Source organism: Opisthorchis viverrini, assembly GCF_000715545.1.
Source record: "Opisthorchis viverrini unplaced genomic scaffold opera_v5_160, whole genome shotgun sequence".
Classification (NCBI taxonomy): Eukaryota; Metazoa; Platyhelminthes; class Trematoda; order Opisthorchiida; family Opisthorchiidae; genus Opisthorchis; species Opisthorchis viverrini.
The window spans coordinates 279803-293997 of NW_008751817.1; positions in this window are offsets into that span (position 1 = coordinate 279803).

The window sequence follows — 14195 nt, forward strand, 5'->3', positions numbered from 1 at the left end:
CCTCGCTACGTACTTATCTAACCAATGTACCATTCATTCCAAATAGCTCGCGAATGAATCTATACTTACTTGCCAAGATACTATTATCGGAGACACCGAGAACTGTCGGTTAACAATGCCGGTTGAACGCCGCACACCAGATAGCGGTACACATACCAACGAAGATAAATATACCTCCAACTAGCGCACTTCAGTCACTTTAACTAGAATTGCAAAAGAACAACCGGAAGGGTAAAAAACAATAGATAATTCGTGATCTCGTCAACACAAGAATATTCAAAGCTCCATATCACTTTCAGCTTGATTTTGTTCGAGACGTGGATTGTACCAACTTTCAACCAAACTGTGAGAGCCTTATCCGGGTCACCCGTTCTATCCACCTAAACGGCGTTCGCTGTTTCCAGTGGAACATAATCCATGCTTATCATTGTAAATGCTACATCGGCGTAATCCTAAACTGGATGACCACTAGCCATGTACTACGGAGCAGCCTCATGGAGGGATTGCATGATAATCGGAGAAAACCCAGGCGGCTCCCGAAAACAAGCCAAATTGCAGTTGCAGGTACAGCTTACGGCACACGTCCTACACACTATTACCACTAGGGCACACATCTTGGTCTCATTCTGGGACATATGACGTTCAACTGGTAGTAACATACATACTTTGTGAATGAAATTTTCAAATTTCAAGGTCGATACTAATAAAGAAGTAATCTTCATACTGCGGTTGACTGTGATCAAAGGCTAAGGGGCAGGAATTATCCGACGAATAGCCATGCCAGCAGAAATTGAGTCTTATACGTTAATTTTAAAGACTTAATCAGTACGTAATATCTAAAAGCATTCTTGTTCATAGGTGAATATCAGGTAGAAGAGATACGTTGACAAAGAAATAAGTGATTATATCGGCCACGGTATGCTGAATAACAGCTGAATCGAGGATGTGGTGTGGAGCGTGGGAAGGTGTTCGCCCGAGTCCCAACGGATGATTCTCATGATATTCAAGATCAACAAACGATAAAAAGTACAAACGCCTGTACTTTACCAGATGGTAAAATATAAGCACCAACAGTTTTGCCCCGCAATGACGAATTTATCCATGCGACTGCAAAAATTGTGATCAATGGAAAAAGGTGGCCTAGTAGTGGAACACCTGATTCACGGTAAAAACGAACAAAATGATCCTTCCTAAATACACTCATTTGCACACTTAACTGAACCCCAGGTGAACTTTGTTCAACTGAATGTGTTGCACAAGACCGCGCTCTATCTTTCGGTTGGAACGATTTCCGAATTTGTGCGCAACTAAGTGTAAGTAAGTAAGGTTGACGGAAACTCGAGGACTGCGCCCACTCGACGAGTCGTAACAAGTCGAAACCAGGGAATCGTAGATGCCCGCATGGCTAGAAAAGTTCTTAACCGTCTGTTTTGTGACCCACACCAACACTCTTCTAGGCGCTCCAACTACTGCGGAATAAGAAGTCAGTGACACTCCATCCAGCAATTCGGCGAAGAGTAAAGGCGAATTCAAAGAGATGTCTAACCCGTTGATTCAGTCTGCAAAAGCACACAAAGACAAAATGAATATAATAGCCGTAGGAAAACATGCACGGAGTAGTCGGTGATGGTACAATCGTTCTCTTCTGAGCACATCAAGTGAGAAGTGATGTTCGATGAGAGGAAAGTTGGTAAGTATACAAAGAGCAGCTACTTGCCGAAGGGTTCCACAAGTATTCTCAGTGTGAGTCTCCCGAGAACAGACAACCTTCCCCATTTTTTCAGGGAATCCCAAATATTTCCATTTTCCTAGTATGCGGCAGAACCAGTTCTGTGAAGGAGAAAAATTGACGCTGGACTTTTTGATGCACCTCCTTTTGAGTGTCCCGCATTTTACACTGTCGTTCGACAACAGGAGAAAGTGTGCACACAAATAATCCGTCAGACAGGCTACCGACCAGCGGACGGTCACTTTTTGTTGTCTACAAACGCATGGAATTTGTGAAATACTGCAGTTCATTCACATGCTTCAGTGAAGCACAACACGCAGGCAACTGGAAGATATGTAGCACATTACAGGCCAGTATAATGCAAGCCGGTACTAGCAGTAGTGATAAGAAAATAGCTATCAAAGTAACATGTCTGTGGTTCTTTCACAGCCGACCTCAGTGTAGCAGGGAATTTCTTATTGATCAACACCAATGGCTGACCAGCTCTTAAACAAGACGACGCGCGCGGAATATCAAACGAAGAGTGTTCTGTCTGGTATATATTCGTGGGAGACTCCTTCCTACCAGACTCGTCATTAAGGTAACAGTTGAATAACGTACATGTACCTAAATCTCATCTCATCCAAAGGTATTTACATAACAAAGGGAGTTGGTCAAAAATGCACCAAACTACATGACGTCACGCCGATTGCTGCTGGCGCGTGAGTTCTTCAGGAGACTACAAAATATCACTGAACAAAGCACTGGGCAGACGAAAATGATTTGCATGTTTGTAATAGATTTGTGGTCGATACATCATCTGGTACGTTACATGTGCTGGTAACCCTGCAAAAAGGGTCTGTCCTCCAAGTCGGCCTCATATAAGGTCACGCTGTGTACGTTACTGGCACCTGTGTACTGACGGTAGATCAATCGAGCAGTTTTTCGGTGCCTAGTTGCCATGTCACCTGAAGGAAGCACGAGGGCAGAGATACTGCCAGGTTGCCCAAGCCTAGACACGGAAAGTCGAGATGCAGAGGTCGGGTTCGAACCATGGACCTTCCGGTCAGTAAATTCGCGCTCTAACCACTAAGCCATCTTACCTCTACTCGCATCTCGTATCTACTGAGGTCAGACAAGTAATCGACTACATGACGGAGATGAGCAAACTTTTTTGTAACGCTTATTCAGATTGGCCAACTAAACTATGATTTACCGGTCGAATCAAACCCACTCGTTCACCCATTTCTGTTGGAGCACATGGTTTGACACCGACAGACTGGTGGATTGGATGGGCACTACGATCTTCCGGTCATAAATTCGCGCTCTAACCACTAAGCCATCTTACCTCTACTCGCATCTCGTATCTACTGAGGTCAGACAAGTAATCGACTACATGACGGAGATGAGCAAACTTTTTTGTAACGCTTATTCAGATTGGCCAACTAAACTATGATTTACCGGTCGAATCAAACCCACTCGTTCACCCATTTCTGTTGGAGCACATGGTTTGACACCGACAGACTGGTGGATTGGATGGGCACTACGATACCATCTCACTAGAGTAGAAAATTCATACAGAGATCGAAAATCACTGCTAGGTAGCAAATGATAAAGTGACAACTGAGGCGTTCTGTGAAGATGCATTCGGGCATGCTTCGTCGGATTTCGTACACATACTACGTAAAACCTTATTAAGCCCGGTCTAAGTCAGTCATATTCACAGTATGCGACGTCCCCGATCACCGGTCAATAAATGCCACTGTTTACATAAAATTCTCACTCAATTCCGCAGGTTTCATCTCATGTAATCCTCTACATCGATCATGATTGTCTTCATTCGTCTGTAGTATTGGAGTCTGTACCAGTGATATGCAATTTTCACCATTAAGGTTCACAGGTTTTTGATTGGATTGCTGTCTATATACGTGCGCCAGAAAAACATCCGATATTTCAAAGGAACAACCTTCTCGTTCATTATGCGGTACGGATTAAGGCCTTCCTAGTTTATGTACCCTTCAAGGAAAAGTGAAGAAAGGATGTCATGATACAGCGATCAACCATGATTTTGTCGTCTGAAGGCCAAATGATGCGCAAGCGATCCCACACTGTTTTCGGTTACCGTGAATTTCCTTGCAACTTTTTTACCGTGGTGACAGTGAACCAAGCTTCCAGAATCAATCAGATTGCTTTTTGCTTCATTACTGAACCCCGCTTTTGTTTGTTTAGGGTTCTGTAATAGAATACCTCCTCAACCGGTTGTGTCCTGAGTAGATGACCAACGGACTCTCATCATTCCCACGTGTCTCAAACCAGAACATCTTCGGAGCACGTGTTGGACACATTTGATCCTGAAACTAAAAATGGAGGACCTTTCTGTGTTCAGGATACTTGTTCGATCATGTACAGTCCTCAGTAGATTCCACTTTCATTGCCATACGTTGTTTGCAAAAAACCCCTTGGTTTCATTAAAACATTAAATAAGGCTAGGGAACTGTCAACCGACATTTCCGGTCATGACTTCAAGCTCCTATGAACACAGTCGGTCCTCCCACCCTTGCTATCTACAAAAATCGTTCGTAGCGCATTTTAAAAACCACTAATCTACGGAGCGCACTCGAATCCAAAAGTGTGAGTTGTCATAGTTGCTCACTAAAACATAGAGCTCAATAAACTAAAGCCAACCCATTAGTTGGCTTTGTTTGCTATCTGGTCTACAATCGGGTGAAAAATGTCTGTAAATTTTGTTAAGTGGCTTATGGTTCGTAACCACATCCTCACTGCTTCGTCTCCGTTTTCGTTGGGATTTCGTAAACGACCCTTGCTTTCTCGGCATCCGAACAACATAGCTTAGCTATCGGTTACTGAATGAGTTCACGGTCCACCTCACTTTTAATCGTTGTGCTTCACTAATGCCATAGGACAGAGGTAATTGTGGGTAACCAGGAACATATATGCACACTATACGGTCACAGTCCACGTTTTCCAATCATATAGATCAACCGCATAAAAGGATCACTGAATCGTACCTACGTCTTGGAAAGGGAGTATCAATGGTAGTGGCCGTTTTCAAAAAGGGAGTCCTAGTCAATGAGCCAATCGGTAATTCTGGACTCGTGTTGGTAGCAAGCGGGATATCGCCAAGTCTCAAAGGACCGCATACAATATCAAATTACATGGTGTTCAGTTTAATGTCTGCAGGGAATGACCTCTGCGAGCAGCCGAACTGAGGAGTTTTCAAGCCATCAAGAATCGTTATTTGAGAACCATACCTCGAGCAGCAGATAGCGAGGAGTGCGCAACGGCACACTTAGAAAGCAAGTGTTCGGATCTAGAACGAGGACCTCATTGGAAGAATATACTCACGATAAATTAGTCACGTATTGCACATGCCCATCGTTTGTTGAAGAGAGTACCGTTTTCTGTGCCCGGTTGGCACAAGCAGATGTGGTCAACCTTTGGACTCACGGAGGAAAACGAAATCGGTTACGTCGTTGTAAATCATCTTCGAGGATGGGGTTCGAGATAGAACGAATTCACCTCCGGATGGGCCCACATTACGACGAATTCTAATGCGGCGGCATAGTGCTTTTCGTCTGGTTGCTCCGCATTGGCCTCCCTGGCATGGTTGTATCTTGCTTAACGGATTTCCGGCCAAAGTATCCCATGGAATAATTCTGGTAGTCAAGCTTGATGACAACGGCAAAGTGGTAGCTTTTGGTTAGAACTGTGGGGAACGAAACGAAACCTATCAGCTTGAGGTAGTCAGGTGATTGAGACGTGAACTTATTAACTGGAAGGTCCGTGGTTCAAAACCAACCTGAATATCTCAACTGCTCCTGTCTAGGCTTGGGCGAATCGCAGTATCTCAGTCTTCGTACTTCCTTAGGGTGGCACACCAACTGGCCACCAAGCAAAAAAGCGCAACAGCTGAACGATTATTTGTTTCGTTATTTCGGGTACAAATTGAGCATTAGGTGTGGTGACAAAAGCTTCAGAAAATGGAATGTTCAAGTGCCATGATTCCAATACGAAGGTGTATTCGATATGTTGTGTGAAAACTTACCCAGGATAAGCTCAGTTATGCGGTTGTCGAAAATTTCGGGGCTAAAAAGCTTTTCCAACAGTTCTTGAGTCACTCCGTCGAGTTTAGACGGGGAAGATCTCTGAAAACAAGCATACTGAATGGGAAGACCAATGGCAGCACTCACTTCGTTACTCACAGGGTCCGGAGGGGTGGCTTGAATATGTTTTTCGGAAGCATCAGCAACGTCAATAATGGAATATTTTCCGGGACGACATTTGAAGTCATCCCGTTTACGCCATTTATTCCCAGTTTTGCAGGCGAATTTCCGCTCGAAGCATACCACTGCCCACTGAAGCTCAGTGAATGGGCCGGCTGAATATGATTCTCCTAGGCTTCTCTCAAGCCGACATAGAAAAGATGGATAGCTTACCAAACGACCCCATCTCATCCAAACGAAGTAGTTGGTTGGTTTTCGTTCTACAGTGATCAACTGCATGAGAAGAAAGTAGGTACTGTTGTTAACAGCATTGTTCCGATTCATTGTGCAGTTATAATCTTCGTGGATCCTACAGCTCATCGTCTTAATTCACATAAAACATATGTGTCGATGCTTCGTCTTACTCCATGTGCAATAAAATAGGTATCAACTTGGTGGTTTTTCATGCCATCAGCCTTTTTTAAACCTCACAGTGAACATGTTAACGTGACAAAAACATATACCAGAATTTCTCCTCTTCTGAGTGAGCTTCTTACTGTCAACTCTCGCTTGCTTTGCAGGTTTGTCCGTGGGTGCAGCGGTCAAAGCTGTTCTCTTGGTCGGCATTCGGTATGTGCAACTATTGCGAGAGTCGAGTGGCCCCATGTCGAGATTAGAAGGAAGACAGAATAGAAGGGCGTAATGTACGCTATAGTCGTCTAATACCCGTAGTACATAAGCTGAAAATATATAGTGAGGATCACGATTTAATGTATGGTTTATATGGTTTATATTGCGATGACGTTCACTCCACCTCGGAATAAATGTAAAAAAGTAAAAGCTGTGGTAGTTACGTGAATTGTTTACGTCTCTCTGTTACGAAGATCATATGGGTGAGTGTGCTGTTGTCGGATAAGAATATCCAAGTGATGTACTGGATCTGCACCAGAACAGGATGATTAGGCGTCGTTAATAGGCAAGAGTTCAGTTTCTGCGCAATCATGGTAGACTAATGGTGTTGGGTGAGGTTCCTCTTGTTCGGCAATATGCACTGCTTCCAGTTCTGTGTCGGACGTTCTGCCGTTGCCTTTAGGAGCCAGATGGCGTAAGGATACGGTTTCGTGTATGCCATCTGGACGAACTATGTGGGCGTAGTTTGGATTACAAGGGACGAGTTCTACTTCCTCTACCAGGTCATATTTAGCGACTCGACCATTGCGTTTTAAAAGGATCGGCCCGGTAAGCCAGGTTAGTAGGGACACACCGTTGACTGATCATCGTGTGAACGGCATGAAACGTTCGTGTGGGGGTACAATTGATATTAGCACACAACAGGGATTTGATACAGTGGAGGGCATCAAGAAAGACAACCTGCCAATGTGTGACAGGAAAACCGGGTGATTTTCGTGATTTTAGAACAAGGTAGATGGCCTTCCAAAGAGTTCCATTAAGTCGTTCAACCTGACCATTACATTCCGGATTATATGCAACGGTGTGACTAGTGGCGAGACCTTTATCGAACAAAAATTGTTTGAGTTCAATTGACATGAACGCAGAACCGCGATCTGAGTGAATATAAGCAGGCATACCGAACAGTGAAAACAGTTGACTCAAACAACGAATCACAGTGGAAGAGAAGATATCGGCGCAAAAATAAGCAAAAGGAAATCGAGAATACTCGTCAACGATTGCTAAGAGGTACTTGTTACGAGTGTTTTAGGCAAGTGGGTCTTTAAAGTGTGTGGCTTTGATAAGCTGGCCACGAAGTATCACAAAATTTTGGTTTGAGTTCGGAGCATGTGGAACAGTTAGACAACACACGTTGGATATCGTTGACTGAAGGAAGGTTCTTAGAACTAATAAAATGTGTAAATCTCGTGATTCCGGGATGGAATAGTGTTGTGAAGGTCTTCAAGTATTTACGTCCAAGCAATGTTGCCTCTAAGGTTATGAGATAGGGTATTAGCAACACTGTTGTCCGTTCCTGGTCTAGAAAGGACGTCGTAGTTGCACCACGCCAACTCGATTTTCCACCGTTCAATCTTGTCATTCTTTATTTTCTCGCTTCTGTTGTTTCCTGCACATGAAGGCGACAGAATTTCGATCTGTTATCTGCCGAAGAGATAGTGATGTCATTCGTGGTTAGCATATGTTTCTTTTTCGAGATCAGAATGATTTCTTCGCTTGCAATCAAGGGCCTGCAAAAAAGGAGACACCGATTATCCCGTCTCAGGGATGTACCAGTGTAACGGTGATACTACTGATCGGGAGGCACGCGAGTAGTATGTGTTGTTCGTAGAATTTCACTTTGGGTCGATTGAAAAATGGAATTCTGTTGCGGAATTCGTGGGACCACTGTGGAACATTTGCTTGGATTTGACCAACGAATGGGTGGAGGCATCGAATCTCTAGGAAGACTCGTTCGGGAGATCTGTGTCCAGTTTTTGGAACTAAGATGCAGATTAGTGTTTTGCTTCCTTGTTCAATGGTCTGTAACCGGTCAGTTGGCATTTCCGAATAAATAACTCCACAGCAAGGGCCTTCTTCCTTTCATTTGGTGCCGTGACCAGGATAAGGACGAAGATCCCGTGGCCGCAACCATTTAAGGATGGGGATGTTCGGACCTTCCTGGAGGGCTGTGAGGAGGTTGCGGAGGCTGCAGGCCTGGAGACTGACCGGGGTAGGTTGGCGGCGCTGAAGACCATAAGGACGACCCGTGGCCGCAACCATTTAAGGATGGGGATGTTCGGACCTTCCTGGAGGGCTGTGAGGAGGTTGCGGAGGCTGCAGGCCGGCCTACTGACCGGGGTAGGTTGGCGGCGCTGAAGACCCTCCTCAGGGTCCGGGCGAAGGCGGCCCTGGATGCGGCCAGAAGAGGCCCTCAGAAGATGGATTGGGCCGCCGCGAAGGAAGCCCTTGAAGCGGAGTTCGACGCACCGGCGGTTCAAGACGGCCTGCAGCAGTTGTTGGATCGCGCTTTGCCCACACTGGACGGAGTGTCGCGACACCAGTTGCTGTCGGATCAGTTCGTCGAAGGTGTGCAGCCCGCGCTTGGTGCCCAGTTGCGGTTGGCACGAGCAACTGGCCAGTTGAGTGTGGAGGAGCTGGTGCGTCTGGCCCGGGAGCTGCCCGAGGAACCACTGGCCACGTTGCAGTCGCAGGAGAACAGGGATGCTGCATCAGTGGAGGAACTGCAGACCAGGGTGGACCAACTCACCGAACAGCTGGCGGCCGTGAAGACGGAATCGCGGAGGCACACTCGAACCAGCCGGTGCTACATGTGTGGCAGGCCTGGCCACTGGAAGAATCAGTGTCCCCGTAACCGATCGCTTGTACACAATAAAACTTTAGAGTACTCCTCTTTTCCTGGGTGGGTCGCGATTAGCGCACTGACACAAGCTACCGTACAAGCCATTGTCGAGGTAGACGGGAAAAAGGAGTTATGTTTGATTGATACCGGAGCAGGCGTATCGCTGAGGCAAAGAGGGAACCAAGCTGAACACAGACCGTGCGCGCTAGCCGTGAGAGCTGTTGGCGGATATCGATTGAAGATTGACGGACTGTCAACGCACTCGATACGCCTAGGCGACAAGTCCGTGCAGCACGCGTTCCTGATCAGCCCAGACGTAGAGCAGACAATATTGGGAGCTGATTTTCTCAAGGGCACAGATGCCGTGATTGACCTAAAGCAGGGAAGGCTGGTGACAAAGTATGGCGCAATCAAGCTTGAAGGTTATCCAGGCACTGTCGTGAGGGAGCTGTGTGTCCGAAAACTTCCGTCTTGTAATGTATCGTCAATACGGGCCGTGGTTGAGGAATATTCCGAACTGTTTACGGGCGATGAGGATCCGTTTGGCTTCTGCCCGTGGATTGAACACGAAATTCCTCTGTCATCAGAACGCTTTCGACCTTATGGCCCCCGTCCGTTGCCGCTCCATCTACGGGAGGAGGTCCATAGACAGATTCAGGAGATGTTGAAGAATGGTATAATCGAAGAAGCCAACAGTGCGTACAATTCCCCAGTTGTGCTTGTAAGGAAGACGAACGGAAAATACAGGTTTTGCGTGGATTTCCGGCGCTTGAATGAACTGACCGTAAATCGGGTTGTGGCTGTGCCTTCGGTTGCAGAGATTTTCGATTCCCTCCAGCACTCCCGATACTTTACTGTGTTCGACTTGCGTTCCGGATATTGGCAACTACCTATCAAGGAGGAGGACCGGGAGAAAACGGCGTTTACGGTTGGGGACATCCAATATCAATTTAGACGAATGCCGTTTGGTTTGTCCGGGGCACCATTCACATTCCGGCGCTTGATGCTTCGTGTAACCAAGGGACTCCAGAATGTTGCCGTGTACGGAGACGATATCGTTGTGTACAGCAATTCGGAACCAGAGCACGTAGTTCACTTGAAGGCTGTGTTGGAGCGGATCCGGGAAGCTGGCCTGCGGATAAATGAAGCCAAGACACAGCTCGCTCGGAGTTCGGTGACACTGCTGGGGCATAAAGTGGGTGAGGGAGAAGTTAGCCCACTGCCCGAAAAATTAGCAAAGATCAAGGATTGTGCTGTTCCCAATTCAAAGCGGTCTCTACGGCAGTTTCTTGGACGAGCAGCATACTACAGCCGGTTCGTTAAGGATTTCAACAAGATCGCTGCGCCACTGTACGATTTGCTCGGTCAAAATCGGAAATTCGAATGGACCGGAGAAGCACATGAAGCTTTTGAGCGTGTCAAAGCGCGGATGTCGGATCAGCAACTGACCCTCAAACTTCCCAGGGTCGGAGAGATGTTCATTGTTGCAACGGACGCCAGTGATCGCGGTATCGGCGCAGTCCTAAAGCAGAGGAATGGAGTTATCGAATATGCCAGTCGCGTCCTGACTAACGCTGAACAGAAGTACTCCACCATTGAGAAGGAATGTTTAGCGATCGTCTGGGCCCTGGATAAGTGGAGACCATATCTGCTTGGGCAAAGGTTTCATGTCGAAACCGATCACAAACCCCTGGAGTGGATCAGGACCACCAGAGATCCTCGCGGGAAGCTCGCACGCTGGGCACTCCGGTTGCAAGAGTACGACTTCACAATCCAGCACGTGCCGGGGAAGGAGAACCACTTGGCTGATTGGCTGTCAAGGCCAGAGGCTGAAGATGAGGTCCCCAAGATCATGATTGGAGCCAATGGCCTCGTCGTCGAACTGGATCCCGGAAAGTTGGTGCAACTCCAACGGCAGGATCCGGTGTTACAAAAGGTTGCAGCCGCCTTGTTGGATGGAAGGAACATTGAGAACGGAGAGGGAGACAAGGAATTAGAAGCGTTCCAGAGTCACTTTGATCGGCTGAGGCTGAATGAAGCTGGCATAATTTCCTGGAACGCCACTGATTCAGATGTTGTGCTGCCCGTGATACCTCGCGTCTTGAGACGGAATCTCATCGTTGAATGCCATGAGATGGCACATACAGGGTGCACCAAGACATACGACCTACTTCGGCAGAGGGCCTACTGGCCCGGGATGAGAAGTGAGGTGATGGATTATGTGGTGTCCTGTAAGCGTTGTCAACTAATGAAAGCGGATACGACAGGGGCAACCCATCCCATGGAACCCATTCCTGTCTCAGAAATCGGCGAGTTGTGGTCAGTTGACGTCATGGGCCCCTTTCCGGTGACAACCAGTGGGAACCAATACATCGTGATGATGACAGAACACCTGTCGCGATGGATTGAGGCGGCAGCCGTGCCGAATCAGCGGGCGACGACGATCAGCGGAGTGGTAATGCATCACATTGTGGCCAACCATGGGGTGCCAAAAATGATCCTAACCGATCAGGGGCCTTGCTTCGAGAGCGAAGAGTTTCGTAATTGCTTGCAGAAGCTGGGTATCAGACGGCTAAGGACGGCACCATACCACCCGCAAACAAATGGCCTGACCGAACGTAATAACCGAACGATCAAGGAGTGGCTTGCGGCCAAAGGAGGTGACTGGGAAATGAACTTGCCAATGGTGTTGTTAGCTCATCGTGCTTCCACGCAGTCAACCACAGGCAAGTCCCCGTTTATGTTAATGTACGGTCGACATCCGCGCCTTCCGGTTGATCAGGAAATTGGGCTGTGGCCGGCAACACGCTTGTCTCCGGAGGAGCTAGAGGAAGAAAGAAAGAAAGCTCGAGAAAATTTGACCGCCGTTCAGGAAAGGGCTAGGCAGAAAACGGCAAGTAGAAAGGTCCGAACGTTCCCCATAGGCACGAAGGTCAAGTGGAAGGATCACCAGAATCCTGGAAGGAGTGGACTGGGGTCGCGGAAGCTGGGCAGTCGATGGCAAGGACCGTTTGTAGTCACCGACCGCCGGGGGAACGTCTATACCATTCAAGATGGTCGGGGATCTAAAGTAGTGAATGGGACGCAGCTTCGCAAGTGGCATGATACACCTGAAGTGCGGCCGAGTAGACCGGCTGCCGAAGCCGACCTGACGGAGGTAAATGAAAATCGATGGCATGCGAACGAGCTTTAAGGGGTGGAGGTGTGTAACGGTGATACTACTGATCGGGAGGCACGCGAGTAGTATGTGTTGTTCGTAGAATTTCACTTTGGGTCGATTGAAAAATGGAATTCTGTTGCGGAATTCGTGGGACCACTGTGGAACATTTGCTTGGATTTGACCAACGAATGGGTGGAGGCATCGAATCTCTAGGAAGACTCGTTCGGGAGATCTGTGTCCAGTTTTTGGAACTAAGATGCAGATTAGTGTTTTGCTTCCTTGTTCAATGGTCTGTAACCGGTCAGTTGGCATTTCCGAATAAATAACTCCAAAGCAAGGGCCTTCTTCCTTTCACCAGTAGCGATGCCGGACGCATCAGTTTCGATGACAAGGATGCTGTAGTCGACGGTAACGACCAGTTGTTGTTTAAGGTTCCTAAATGCTGTCTGGACACGCGCTGGAGGCGGGAATATCTGAATTCTGCAAGAAAAAGCCGATATCTACTGTGAGTAGTAGGCGAAGAGAACCTCGGCTCCTTGCTGGGATTTTCCGTCCTGTTAAATTGGGAGTTCTGTCATAGGGTTCAAGCATTCTGGGTCAGGTTGTATAACACCCTGTAACCCAAAACAAAAATCTCCTCACTTGCGAATTTGCTTTTTCTGTCGTTCAAAGTATCGTATGTTTTAGCGAAGTCGAGAAAATGTCTAAAATTAGGGTCGTGTGCATCGCTCGTTTGACCGGCATACAGTAACGTTATCAATGTAGACAAGCATCCCAGTTAGCACGCGTCCGCTCCTAGGTGCAGAACCTGTGCGGAATCTGTGCAGAACTTCTGCACTGATTTTTGGCTTTTAAGCCGCGGGAGGTTGAGACGTTTAATAGGCATCAAAGCTTCTTTATTTGTCTTACAGTAATAAAAAGATCATTCATAAAAACATTTGTACTTGAAGGCGCTTATTGATATCCGGGAAGGTAATACGTTGAGCAATCATGTGAGGGCAGATGGGTTGTCGCGGCATGGGAGCGCAGTGTTTATGAAGTTACTGAATTGTAATAGAGAAAGAGATAAATGCGTATAATGGGCTGCATTCGCGCGTCGGACGACTTTAGCTAAGTGCGGACTGGGTGCCGAAACGTCTGCACTATTTCCGTATCCGGGTGCGGAGATTTGTTTCATTTCCACACAGAATCTGCACCCGGGTGCAGAAGTGTGCAGATATTGTGCGGAAATTTCCGCACCCGGGTGCGGACTGGGTGCGGAAACCTGTTTCATTCCTGCACTGGTTCCGCACCCGGGTGCAGAAATCTGCGGACACTGTGCGGAAGTGTCCGCATCCGGGTGCAGACAATCTGCAGAAATTTCTGCACCGGTGCTAACTGGGATGTTTTTCAACTGTTCGGCTTTGATTATATTGTCTATCATTCGTTGGGAACACGCCGTTCTGTACGTAGCTCCGGAAAGAATGCTCCGAAACTGGTATAGGTACCTGCCGGCTTCGAATACTGAACGGCTTATCTGACTCCATTATTGAAACCTGATGGTATACCATCAGGTGCACATATGCACCGGGGAGGTCCAGCGTACTGTAGACAGTATGGCGTGCGATCGCCTAGATCATACGATTTAGTCTTGATAAATGATAAGCGTCAAGATAGGTGAAATGATTAATGGTCTGGCTATGACCATCACCATCATCATCCTCATCATCATCATCAAAGACAGCAACATCAGTGTTAGTCCTGATGCTTCACTGCCGTACAACTATGAGGTTGGTATTGTTATATATATATATA